Source organism: Ranitomeya variabilis, chromosome 2, assembly GCF_051348905.1.
Source record: "Ranitomeya variabilis isolate aRanVar5 chromosome 2, aRanVar5.hap1, whole genome shotgun sequence".
NCBI classification, from domain to species: domain Eukaryota; kingdom Metazoa; phylum Chordata; class Amphibia; order Anura; family Dendrobatidae; genus Ranitomeya; species Ranitomeya variabilis.
Window position 1 is genome coordinate 218,795,618 of NC_135233.1, and position 12,190 is coordinate 218,807,807.

Below are 12,190 nucleotides of genomic sequence, written 5' to 3' on the forward strand. Positions count from 1 at the left end.
TGATGTACAAGATGATAATGTTAGAAGGAACATGGGAAATGTAGTAGCTGAATCGGATGTCATAAGTGAGATTAGCAGTGATGTACATGGTGTTGCTGACGTTCTATGTGATCATTCTGATGATGACACTGCTTCAGCTATACATGATAGCAGCATCGTGGATGGTCAGAGTTCAGTTTCTGATGCTTCATTAGAGACCCAGCCGCTTAGTGTTCCATGTTGGTCACAAAAACAAATTGACTACTTCACAAACTTGCATCCATTGGTCAAACTAAAGGATGGAAAACTGGGGTGTACTGTGTGCAGTAAGTGCAGCGCCCCAGAGTTCTGGTCGTTGCAGTACTGTGGCTTCGCCGCTAAGGGGAGCCATGGTACGTTCGATGGCACCGAAGGAGTTCCTCCAATCAGGTATCACAGACACCAATATGTTTCACAGCTGGGCCTCCGGGGGGAGCTAAGGGTGCTATTCATTAGGCCACTCCCCACCATAGTGGGTAAACTGGGGGTCAGGCAGGAAGTTAGAAGAGAACGCTGACGGGATTGAACGGAGCAACACCCTGTGGCAGGGGGTGTTGTGAAGGGAGAGACTGTAGGGTCTCTGCCAGGGGTGGGATCCTGGCAGAGGCTTGGCATTGAAAGAACGTAACGGGTCCGCGCAGGCTCCTGGAAGCGGCGGGACTCAAGGAAAGGACTAGAAGCGAGACAGATTGTGCTGAGTGAGAAACGAGATCAAGCAGAAGGAGAATACCAGCAGGGGTTTTGTTGAAAGAGGCAGCACCCTGCTGAGGCGCAATACCGGTGGCCGGAACGCCGAGGGAGTGGATTAGAATACAGCTTCAAGCCATACTCCAAACAGCGGCAGGACAGTCGGTCTCAGGCGGGCTGTCTACCACATATCACCTATGAAGTCTTGGGGGGCAATTGCGGGAGAGGGGCGACTCTAGGGTCCCGGAAGAACTCCAGGCCTACCTGACAAACGGGTGCCATTCCAACCTGAATACAGGGAAGGGGTGGATTACAGAGGAACATCAAATCGAGTTGTGAGGGAACTTAAGAAACAGACACAACCGTTGTGGGGTTACTTTCCGTAAGCACAGCAGGGAAGGACTACAACACATAGCGCTAGAAGGAAGGCACAGATTTCCACCTGAGAGGAGAACTCTGGAGGTGCCATTGGACCGGCCGGACTTGCGTAGCCTGGTGAACCGTGTTCTGGACGGAGGACTCAGAGATCTCCAGTAAAGAGGTAAAGAGACTGCAACCTGGTGTCCTCGTTATTTACCGCGACTTACACCCCACAACTGCACCGCTCCACCGCTATCATTACTACCACCTATTACACCGGACGTCCCCCACTGACGGACAGGGCCACGGACCGGGACTAGCCACCGTGACAACCCCGAGACTGAGAACTAGAGGCCCGGCTCCGGGTATCCCCTCGGCCCTGCGGCGGTGTGGGGGCGCGCCGCAACTTGGCGTCACGAACAGGATCTACTTAAGCCTGAAGAATCAGGTCATGTGTGCCTAGAGACTGTGATTTACTGTACTTGAACCGTACTTTATTGAAAAGACTGTGTTGTGCCATTTGCCGCCAAAATCCGCCGCCATTGCAGCGCTGAGGAAAGCGCAGGAAGAGAAGAGGGGCGTGGAGTGGGCGTAGACGAGCTGGAGAGCGCGAAGAATAATGGCCGCCCAGTCTAAATATTTCTGTGCAGTGAGGACGTGTCCGTCAGCAGCAGAGATCCGCCTCCTAATCCTTAATGGGGGGCGGAGGCAGAGAAAACGAAACTGCTCACGCAGGAGAGAGCGGGAAAAAGACCAGGAAGCGACCCACGTGGAGGACGCTATGGCCAGCAGCTCCGAACCCGACAGCGGGGTTGAAGTGGAAGTCTCCCCTGACTACCCGGCTGAGCCCAGCAGCTTGTCCTCCGTGGATAACACCAAATTCCTGAGAGCCGAGATGGAGGATTTATATAACCAGCTCCTCCAACTGCATGTAAGAGTCCAGGCCCCGCATCAGGTGGGACCGGCAGTGGATTCCCGGACATCGGAAGAACCAGCGGGACCTGTCGCGGAAAGTGGAATCGTACCAGTGGGTGAGTCCGCCGATCCTACCCCACTAGCAGAGGGTGTGTTAGTGGGTCCCGTAGCAGCACCACCTCTCCCGGGGACCCATAGACTTCAGCGCCTGTTACCATGGGAGGAAGCCACGGGCATGGAACACCGTATGCGAGCCCCAATCACCCCTACTCCCTTGCCGTGTGAGGTCAGTGCGGAGCGCACGGTGTGCCGCTGGGTGAACCCTAGATCCAATCTCATGGGGTTCCCCGGGGTGGAGACCCAGAAGGGAGAAATGGTGCAGGCCCTAAGCTGGGAGGAATACCAGATCCAGCTAGAACAGCGGTGGCGAGAGGAAGAGAAAACACATCAGGCTAAACGGGAGGCCTATCATCAAAAAGATTTGGCGGTCAAGGACCGGGCCCGTAAGGACCCCACCACTCACCAGGCCCCGCGCAGGCAGGGCATCATCACCGTCTTTAAACTCCAAGGAGGCTGGGGCTTCATTAAAGAACCGGGGCTATACGCGGAGGTCTTTGTTAACCGGCGGGATGTCGAGTCACACCTTAGAGAGGGACACCCCGATCGAGACCTCTATCCGGGAGACAGTGTTACCTACACCCGGCATCTTGGGGAAAAGGGGTGGTTCGCTCTGAACGTCTACAAGAAAGAGAAACCAGCCCCTGTGGCCAAGGTGCCGCCGTGTGACCGATCTGTAACCACCCTGGTCGGCCCCACCTGCCTGACCACAGAACTTGCGATCTGCCACCCGATCGCCGCCACCACCGTCGTGCCTAAGGAGGTGCCCCTTCGAGTGACCGATGTTCCGGATGTACCAGCACAGAGAGAAGTGGGGACACAGACCTTGATCGCCGCGCACGACCTGGTCGTGCAACAGACCCGAACCCATGGGGTGTATCTGGCAGCGGGAGTGGACCTGAAACCTGAATTGCAGGGGTCCGCCCGCCAGGTGGCGCCTCATGGAAACTTCTGAAAGAAGAGTAAGATTGCTTTATGAAAATGTAAATAGTTACTGTTTGTCTTTTATTCCTTTAAGTTGCTGCTAGACCCGCCCAGGGTTAATGGATCCCTCTGTTAACCCGGGATCCTCTTTGTTTGTTTTCCTTTTCTGAAGTTGTTGCACAAAAGTTACACGAACTGCAGAAATCATGGACTGTGCATGATTCGAACTTCCCTTGTAAATAGTTTGCACCTTCTTAAAGGTGCTCCCTACTGGTTTTAGCCAAAGACACTTTGCGAAGATATTTGCCCTATTTGTTTGAGCCAAAGACACTTTGTGAAGATACCTTTCCTACCGGTTCTAGTTAAAGACACTTTGCGAAGATACCATACCGGAACCTTTGCATGGGCTGGTAGGCTGAGAAGACGAGCTACCTTAGAAAGACTTGGTCCCCTCTTAAAGGGGATGTGAGAAACTGAACTTGAGAGAGATACTGTTGCAGAACAGTAATGCCATAATGATGCCTTGAAAAGAAATGTAACTGTTTTACATGCTAAGTTATATGTGTTGAATTTGTTGAAATGTCTAAATAATGTTTGCAGAAAGAAAAGATGCAGAGAGCCCGTAGGGGTAGAGATAGAGGTCTGCATAGTTGAAAGTAAGCAAAGTAATAATGAAGGTGAGGATAGAAGGTAAACCCCGCGTCCCCATTGAAAGTTACTTTGTTACTAAGGACAGAGAGTGACCCGTAGGGGTTAGAGAGTGAGTCCTTAAAGGAGCCGAGTAGAGCTGGCTCAGAGTTCTTTAAACGAAAGGAATGTTATGTCTATACCATGTATAGTAGAGAAAGGCAGTAGGCCCTGGATGAACAGGGCGGTCCTGTAAAAGAAAGGAGAGGCAGTAGGTCTGGTGCCATAGGGACAGGCGGTCCTGCAGGTTCAAAGTAGGAGAATGTGAAGTTACCTTACCCTGTAATGTGATTATAGGAAGGCCTTTGGTAAACTAAGAGTGTATGTTTCTTAAAGGCAATGTTAATTTATTGTTCCAGAATTTGCACTAAGTAGAATACCCGGTTGGGTAACAGGAGTTATGCATAGCCTGTAATTTATAATGTTGACCATGTTTGTAACGTTAAAAGTGTCCTCACCTCCCATAAAGGGAAGCCTGTTCAAGTATACTTATTGTTTTGCACTCAACAAAATTGTATGTCTGTTTACTAATCTGTATTGTTGTTTTTCTTCCCAGTCCCGGAGTACTGTGTTTAACCAGGGGGGAGTGCAGCGCCCCAGAGTTCTGGTCGTTGCAGTACTGTGGCTTCGCCGCTAAGGGGAGCCATGGTACGTTCGATGGCACCGAAGGAGTTCCTCCAATCAGGTATCACAGACACCAATATGTTTCACAGCTGGGCCTCCGGGGGGAGCTAAGGGTGCTATTCATTAGGCCACTCCCCACCATAGTGGGTAAACTGGGGGTCAGGCAGGAGGTTAGAAGAGAACGCTGACGGGATTGAACGGAGCAACACCCTGTGGCAGGGGGTGTTGTGAAGGGAGAGACTGTAGGGTCTCTGCCAGGGGTGGGATCCTGGCAGAGGCTTGGCATTGAAAGAACGTAACGGGTCCGCGCAGGCTCCTGGAAGCGGCGGGACTCAAGGAAAGGACTAGAAGCGAGACAGATTGTGCTGAGTGAGAAACGAGATCAAGCAGAAGGAGAATACCAGCAGGGGTTTTGTTGAAAGAGGCAGCACCCTGCTGAGGCGCAATACCGGTGGCCGGAACGCCGAGGGAGTGGATTAGAATACAGCTTCAAGCCATACTCCAAACAGCGGCAGGACAGTCGGTCTCAGGCGGGCTGTCTACCACATATCACCTATGAAGTCTTGGGGGGCAATTGCGGGAGAGGGGCGACTCTAGGGTCCCGGAAGAACTCCAGGCCTACCTGACAAACGGGTGCCATTCCAACCTGAATACAGGGAAGGGGTGGATTACAGAGGAACATCAAATCGAGTTGTGAGGGAACTTAAGAAACAGACACAACCGTTGTGGGGTTACTTTCCGTAAGCACAGCAGGGAAGGACTACAACACATAGCGCTAGAAGGAAGGCACAGATTTCCACCTGAGAGGAGAACTCTGGAGGTGCCATTGGACCGGCCGGACTTGCGTAGCCTGGTGAACCGTGTTCTGGACTGAGGACTCAGAGATCTCCAGTAAAGAGGTAAAGAGACTGCAACCTGGTGTCCTCGTTATTTACCGCGACTTACACCCCACAACTGCACCGCTCCACCGCTATCATTACTACCACCTATTACACCGGACGTCCCCCACTGACGGACAGGGCCACGGACCGGGACTAGCCACCGTGACAACCCCGAGACTGAGAACTAGAGGCCCGGCTCCGGGTATCCCCTCGGCCCTGCGGCGGTGTGGGGGCGCGCCGCATAAAGTTGGAAGCTCATTAGGAGCTGAAAGGGCCAAATCATGTCATCTTTCTGAGGAGTGGAAGACTTTTTCAGTGAAGCCATGTGGAACCCTGAAAAAAACCCAGCAATCCTCTTTTCGCAAAAAAATTAGAGAACATGCAATGTCCAAAGCTCATAATAAAGCAGAGGAAATTGTTAATGCCGCTAAAAATGATGCACTAGTAAAGGCACTTGACCGGGTCCATGAGAAGGCATTGGCTTCCACTGTAAATGTTTTTCATGTTGTTTATAGCCTAGCGCTGCATAATCGGCCTATGTCTGACATACAAGGGCACGTTGAACTGTTGCAAACCATTGGTGTGGACCTTGGAGTAGGCCTTCATTCTAGGAAGACTGCTATAACAATAATCCAGCATATATCCTCCGAAATGAGGAAGTCTTTGTTTTCGAAAATAATTAGTTTCAGGTCTAAATTTTCCATTGTAACTGATGAATCGTCAACTGTGTCACAGAAAAGTGTGCTTGTGATCTACATCCGTTGTGAGCTTCCCGATGCTCCAGAGCCTGTTAACATCTTTGTAGATTTAAAGGAGCTTGAATGTACTAGTGCTGACTCAATAACCAATGCCCTGTTTGCCTGCTTGAAGGAGAATGGCTTTGACCAGCAGTATATGCAAGAACATTTAATTGGATTTTGCTCTGATGGGGCTAGTGCCATGTTGGGGAGTAAGTCTGGTGTGGCTTCCAAAATTCAAAAAGCATTCCCAAATGTAGTCATATGGCACTGCTTAAGCCACAGAATACAGCTTGCACTTGATGATGCTGTTAAAACAGTTTCTCAAGTTAATCACTTTAAAATGTTTCTGGAAAAAATCTACAGCATCTACCATGTTTCTAACAAACAATATTCTCAGCTCCACAATATTGCAGCAGATTTAGAATTGGAGATTATTAAGATAGGTCGAATTCTAGGACCTCGGTGGGTGGCATGTAGTGTCCGTGCTGCCAAAGCAGTGTGGAGAGCATATCCAGCTTTGTACCAGCATTTTTCCAGCTCTAAGTCTCTCATCGGAATGGCAAAAAAGATGGCTAACATTTCTTTTTTAAAAGATCTAGCTTTAATGATTGATATTCTAGATGAACTAGCACTTTTATCACTTGCTTTACAAGAAAGGGAGGTATCTGTAGTGAAAGCTGACCGACTTCTCTGCAGGTGCATTAGGGCACTTCAAAACTTAAAAGATTGTCCCGGAAAGTATGAGGTACATGCTGGTACTAATATCCAAACCGAGCCATTTAAAAGTATTCCTTTTGAATCCAGTGAGAAAAATACTGCCCTTCCAAGAGCGCTCTTAATTCAGTGTGTCATAGACAATATGCAAAGCCGCTTGTTTTCCACTGCAAATAGTCGACTAATGGACAGTGACACACGTGAACACAATGCGGACCACTACAAACATTTACTGTCCCTATTCTCTTTGCTTGAGCCTGAATCGTGGACAGCTGATGTTACATTGTCACCGTGGCGAGAAGGGGAACACAAATTGGAACAATTAAGTCAGCTAGTCAAATATCAGATTCCAATAAACGATTTCCGTGACTTTGTTGATAACCGATATCTTTCAAATCGCTCTATGCCGCCTTCCATTCAGCAGGCCAAAAAAATAGTTCGAGTCATCGCTGTTAGTAGTGCAGAGGCAGAAAGAGGGTTCAGTATTATGAACAATATAGCTACACATGAGAGAAGCGCACTCACTGTATCTAATATATCGCATCTGATGACTGTGAAGATACTTGGGAAACCTGTGACGGATTGGGAGCCGCTTAAATATGTCAAATCCTGGTTACGGAAGAAACACCATACTGCCACAGACCAGAGAATGCGAAAAGCCCCCAAAATTCAGCATGATGATCATTCAACAGCTATATGGTCATTGCTGTAATTCTGATAGCACTTCAGTTGAGTCAAAGGGATACCTCCCTGGATTCTCCATTGAGTACTATAACCTAGATTAGAGGACTTATAGTGAGTGGCAGGTTCCCTTTAGAGGGCATTGTTTTTGTTAATATTGTTAATATTGCGATCCGTGGGCTGTAAAGTTCGATTTACCTTGTTGTAAGGTTTATATTGTATACTGTTTATTATAAAACTTTTAAATACTTTTATAAAAGAAAATTAAACTTTTTTATATTATATTACAGTATTAAACTTTTCTTTGGTTAGAATCCTTGAATACTGTTTTTGCTTTCAAGTGAGTACTACATAGTTTACTGTTTCATACTTCTACTTTAGTAATTTAACTAAGGATGTTGTGGACTGATCAGCTAAAGCACCTTGTACACGGACAATTGTCCTGTGCAGTACATTTGCTTTAGTCGTTTGTTTCTTTGAATGACTTTAATACCGTATGTCACAACGTATTCTTGTCATTAAGGGAGACAAACTGCTTCCAAAAATATGAATCGTGCCACTGGGCGTGGCTTATTAGTATGGGCGGGGTTATTGAAAATGGGCGTGGCCAAAATTCCGGCCGCCGCGACTTAGAGGACCTGTTGTTAAAAATTTGAATCCCACCCCTGCATACACATTAAGGCTGAATACTTCTATTTCAGTGTATTGCAATGTGTGGAATAATGCCAGCATGTCTGTCTGATCACCAATCTTCAAATATGGGTATTGTGCCCCCTGTAGGAGAAATGTATCTTTGGTGAGTACATTGAGATGGATCTGGCCGGACCAGCAGACATCTTTGAGCATTTTAAGATTACTATGGATCTGCAATTTTCCTGCTGTGTGAAAGTCTTTGAAAGGTTTTCTCCGTCTTAGTATTTATGAGGCTGTCATGCAGGAACTCGGTATATGTGATGCGGTCCTCTTTTGCTCTTAAATTATGTAAATACCGAGCATTAGGCAAATAATCGCAATGGAAATGGAACTGCTCCTTATTAAGTAGTAATTTGCATCCCCTGAAAAGAGAGAGGAAAGATAGTAGTCTATGATCAGCACTTTACAGTATGTATAGCACAAAGGTAATTTGGATATGTATAATACATAAAATGCTTTTCTGGGAAGAGATAGATAAATAGATGATAGATAGATAGATAGATAGATAGATAGATAGATAGATAGATAATAGATAGATAGATACATAGATAATAGATATATATATATATATATATATATATATATATATATATATATATAATAGTAGATAATAGATAGATAATGGATAGATAGATAGATAGATAGATAGATAGATAGATAGATAGATAGATAGATAGATAATTAGATATATACATAGATAACAGATAGCTATAGATATATAGATAGATAACACAGGTCAACAAAAAAAAAATTTTTTTCTGGTGTCCAAAATATTTTAATGAATTTGGGGTATTTTTGGGGTGCTGATTCTGAATATGCTATCAGTTTTGCCAGATTGGCTCAAGTTTTTGACATTTTTGGTATCTTATTTATAGCACTTGTTGGTAAATGCGACGCATCATCTCATTAATTTCTTTGGATTAGTACTTGAACTGAGCAGTTCTCAATATAGTTTTGTGTTAATTAGTGTTCTAAAAGTTTGTTCATAGCTTGATTTTTGCACTAACTTTATGTTGTTGTCTGTTTTCCAGTGAAAAGCATGAACTCATCAAGAAGAAGTTGTCTTAACGATCCAGACTCATTCTGTTACATTTGTGGTGAATACACACTGCCAAAACATAGAAGAAACATAACAGACTTCGTAAAAAAAGTGTATTTTGCCTATTTTGGGGTTATGCTTGGGGACCAAGACAAGTTTTGGGCACCACACATAGTGTGCAAAGCATGTATCGAATTATTACGAAAATGGAGCAAAGGACAAAGAAAAAGCTTCAAATTTGGTGTTCCAATGGTGTGGAGAGAGCCAAAAAATCATCATGATGACTGTTATTTCTGTGCAGTGCAAGTGCAAGGATTCAATAAGCATAAGAAACGAAAATGGGAGTAACATGGAATCTGCAAGAAGGCCTGTCCCTCATTGTGAAGATGTGCCTGTACCTGTGTTTACCATAAATAACAGTCATCATGATGATTTTTTGGCTCTCTCCACACCATTGGAACACCAAATTTGAAGCTTTTTCTTTGTCCTTTGCTCCATTTTCGTAATAATTCGATACATGCTTTGCACACTATGTGTGGTGCCCAAAACTTGTCTTGGTCCCCAAGCATAACCCCAAAATAGGCAAAATACACTTTTTTTTACGAAGTCTGTTATGTTTCTTCTATGTTTTGGCAGTGTGTATTCACCACAAATGTAACAGAATGAGTCTGGATCGTTAAGACAACTTCTTCTTGATGAGTTCATGCTTTTCACTGGAAAACAGACAACAACATAAAGTTAGTGCAAAAATCAAGCTATGAACAAACTTTTAGAACACTAACACAAAACTATATTGAGAACTGCTCAGTTCAAGTACTAATCCAAAGAAATTAATGAGATGATGCGTCGCATTTACCAACAAGTGCTATAAATAAGATACCAAAAATCTCAAAAACTTGAGCCAATCTGGCAAAACTGATGACATATTCAGAATCAGCACCCCAAAAATACCCTAAATTCGATGAAATATCTTTGGCACCAAAAATGCTGTTGACCAGTGTAATAGATATAAAATAGATAGATACATATGGGATGAATAGATAGATAATAGATAGATAGGGGATAGATAATAGGTAATAGATAGATAATAGAAAAATAATAGATAGATAGATAGATAGATAGACAGATAGATAGTAATGTGTCCCCTGCCCACTTTATGGCCAAGGATTCCTTTTCCAGGATGGAATAATTATTTTCGCATGCCGACAGTTTCCTAACTCAAGTAGAAAACTGAGTGCTCCCCCCAGTGTATCTCTTGAGGCAAGACTACTCCTAACCCAACATCTGAGGCATCTGTTTGGAGTAGAAATTCCTTCTTGAAGAAGAGGCATCCAGTAGCAGCTGCTTACACAGAGCCACTTTCAGTTCTTGAAATGCCATCCATCACTGCTTCTGCAGTCCATTTAGCTATAGCTGATTTCGTCCACTTAAAGAGGTCTGTCAGAAGTGCGGCCATCATGGCAAATTTGGTATGAATCTACTGTAGTGCCCCATGATTCCTAGAAAGGCTATAATGCTTTTTTGAGAGCAGCCTTGGCCAGTTTTGGATTGTGTTCACTTTACTGATTTGTGGTTTGATCTCACTTCTATTTGTATCCTATGTACAGTTAGGTCCATATATATTTGGACAGAGACATCATTTTTCTAATTTTGGTTATAGACATTACCACAATGAATTTTAAACAAAACAATTCCATACCTCCCAACTTTTGAAGACGGGAAAGAGGGACAAAGTTAGCGGCACGCTTAGCGTGCCGCGGCAAATTTTAGGCTACGCCTCTGACCACACCCATTCATAATTAGTCACACCCATATCCACGTCCCAACCACACCCATTTAACACTGCTGATCACACTGTTTCATATACAATAATTATAAACAAAAAAATATGGCCACACATGATGCTCCATACTGTATAATGACCGCACATGATGCTCCATACTGTTTAATGGCCACACATGATGCTCCATACTGTATAATGACCGCACATGATGCTCCATACTGTATATTGGCTGCACATGATGCTCCATACTGTATAATGACCGCACATGATGCTCCATATTGTATAATGACCGCACATGATGCTCCATACTGTATATTGGCTGCACATGATGCTCCATACTGTATAATGGCCACACATGATGCTCCATACTGTATAATGACCGCACATGACGCTCCATACTGTATATTGGCTGCACATGATGCTCCATACTGTATAATGGCCCCACATGATGCTTCGTACTGTATAATGGTCACACATGATGCTGCGTACTGTATAACGGCCACACATGATGCTCCATACTGTATAACTGCCACACAGTTCTCCATACTGTATAATGATCCCACATGATGCTTAATACTGTATAATGACCCCCCCTCCTGTATGCATGGCTCATATTTCCCCTCCCCTGTATGCATGGCTCATATTTCACCCCCCTGTATGCATGGCTCATATTCCACCCCCCTGTATGCATGGCACATATTCCCCCCACTGTATGCATGGCTCATATCCCCCCCCCGTATGCATGGCTCATATTCCCCCCCCATATGCATGGCTCATATCCCCCCCTGTATGCATGGCTCACATCCCCCCCTGTATGCATGGCTTATATCCCCACCCCTGTATGCATGGCTCATCTTCCCCCCCTGTATGCATGGCTCATATCCCCCCCTGTATGCATGGCTCATATCCCCCCCCTGTATGCAAGGCTCATATTCCCCCCCTGTATGCATGGCTCATATTCCCCCCCCCTGTATGCATGGCTCATATTCCCCCCCCTGTATGCATGGCTCATATTCCCCCCCTGTATGCATGGCTCATATTCCCCCCCGTATGCATGGCTCATATTCCCCCCCCTGTATGCATGGCTCATATTCCCCCCCTGCATGGCTCATATTCCCCCCCCTGTATGCATGGCTTCTCCACCCCACCCACCCCCCCTCGCTCCCATCTTGAATGCCGTCCTCCTTCATCCCCCCTACCCTGTCCCTCCATCCCTCCGTCCCTCATAATTACCTGTTCCTCACCGCGCGGCCATCCCTCTCGCTCTGTCCCGACTCCCGGCTCAGCAGTGCACCTTCTTCCTGCGTGAGCGGTCATGTGATACCGC

At 45.8% G+C, this 12,190-nt stretch overlaps 1 pseudogene; it reads left to right on the forward strand.

The window, feature by feature from the left end:
* Positions 1–5,597: 5,597 nt before the first annotated feature.
* Positions 5,598–7,379, forward strand: LOC143803700 (E3 SUMO-protein ligase KIAA1586 pseudogene; annotated as a pseudogene).
* Positions 7,380–12,190: the final 4,811 nt, after the last annotated feature.